This window comes from Bison bison, unplaced genomic scaffold (assembly GCF_000754665.1).
Source record: "Bison bison bison isolate TAMUID 2011002044 unplaced genomic scaffold, Bison_UMD1.0 scf7180017864366, whole genome shotgun sequence".
In the NCBI taxonomy this organism is placed as follows: Eukaryota; Metazoa; Chordata; class Mammalia; order Artiodactyla; family Bovidae; genus Bison; species Bison bison.
In genome coordinates this window covers 64446-66434 of record NW_011494938.1, presented here as the reverse complement: position 1 = coordinate 66434, position 1989 = coordinate 64446, and positions in this window count along the sequence as shown.

Genomic DNA, 1989 nt, shown 5'->3' with positions numbered 1-1989 from the left:
CTTTCACTCACTCATTCATTCTAGGTTGGTCATAGCTCTTCTTCCAAGGAGCAAGCATCTTTTAATTTCATGGCTGCAGTCACCATCTGAAGTGATTGTGGAGCCGAAGAAAGTAAAGTCTGTCACTGTTTTCATTGTTTCCCCATATATTTGCCATGAAGTGATGGGACTGGATGCCATGTCTTAGTTTTTTGAATGTTGAGTTTTAAGGCAGCGTTTTCAATCTCCTCTTTAGTTCCTCTTCACTTTCTGCCATAAGGGTGGTGTCATTTGCATATCTGAGGTTATAGATATTTCTCCCAGAAATCTTGATTCCAGGTTGTACTTCATCCAGTCTGGCATTTCACATGATGTACTCTGCATATAAGTTAAATAAACAAGGTGACAATATACAGCCTTGATGTACTCCTTTCCCAGTTTGGAACCAGTCTGTTTTTATTAAAAATATTATTTTTATTTTATTTTATTTTATTTATTTAATTTTTTATATTATTTATTTATTTTATTAAAATATCCATTGCAACTGTTGCTTCTTGACCTGCATACAGATTTCTCGGGAGGCAGGTAAGTTGGTCTGGCATTCCCATCTCTTAAAGAATTTTCCACAGTTTGTTGTGATCCACACAGTCAAAGGCTTTGGTGTAGTCAATAAGGCAGAAGTAGATGTTAATCTGGAACTCTCTTGCTTTTTCTGTGATCCAACGGATGTTGGCAATTTGATATCTGGTTCCTCTGCCTTTTCTAAATCCAGCTTGAACATCTGGAAGTTCTGAGTTCACACACTGTTGAAGCCTCGCTCTCGCTCTCAAATGCCATATTTCTTATGTGTAAAATGGGAGATGCAATGCTTTCCAGTTTACATAGAATTTGTGAAGATTCAATGGCATAGATCATGTAAAGCCTTTAGCACAGGTTCCAGCAATGCAGCAAAACTTATGTGCCATTCTCACCATTACTATAATTAGTTAATAACTGACAAATACCAGTGTAGGCACAGTTGGTATCCCTGGGGTCTTGAACATCACCTAGGAAGATCTTACCAAGGAGCAAGAGGCCAGCCCCAGATAAACACCACAGAGCAAAGCCTTGTCCCAAGATAGTAGAAATGGAGTGGACAAAACAGGACTCTAGACCTCAGAAAACTGGACCACTCTTTGAGAATCTCAGGCCGGTGGTACTCAGGCCCAGTTTACATGGGAGAGGAGAGGCATGCCTGGGGATGAAGACTGAGAGTCACCAGCACATGGATGCTGTTCAAAGTTATTTGTCCGGATGAAGTCATCTAAGAAGAAAGCAAAGCGGCTTAAGCTTGAGTCCTGAGAAGGCTGTCATAGCAGCCAACAGAAGAGCAGACATTTCTACTTGGATGGCATGTTCAACAACATTCTTGTAAGGGAGGGTTGAATGGTGTTCATTGAGGTTATCAACAGGGAACCTGGCATAAGCTATTGCAGTGGGGCATTGGATGACTCAAATAAGTATGGGTAGAAAGCAGGAACCAAACATAAGGGGTGGTGGGTGTCATGTCTTCTTCTTCTCTGAGCTACTAGGGCCTGGACCAAGGCCTTGGAGAGGAAGAGAATGAAATTCAAGGAAGGGACTAACAATGTTGGCAAATGATACTGGGCAGCAGTTGAGAATAATGGGGTCCAGAAATTGTTTTCTGTGAGAAGTGAATATAGGAGGTAAGGATGTGGGGTCAGAAAACATAGACAGCTTCTCAAGAATTTTACCATGAAGGGGTACAGAGTGCAACAATTAGAGGGAAGCACATATTTGAAGCATTTTGATTTTGGTGTTTTAAAGACAAATGAGACACAAGCATGTTTACTGGCTGAGAGAAAGAAACCAATTGAGAGGAAGAGCGAGAAACTATAAAGAGAGAGACAAGGCTGATCTTAAGGAGGTAGTTGGGAATGATCACATCCTAGTGTGCAGAACTGGTGTGCCAGTTCAGATGGACACCTCTTCCTTACAGGAGGAAGGGAG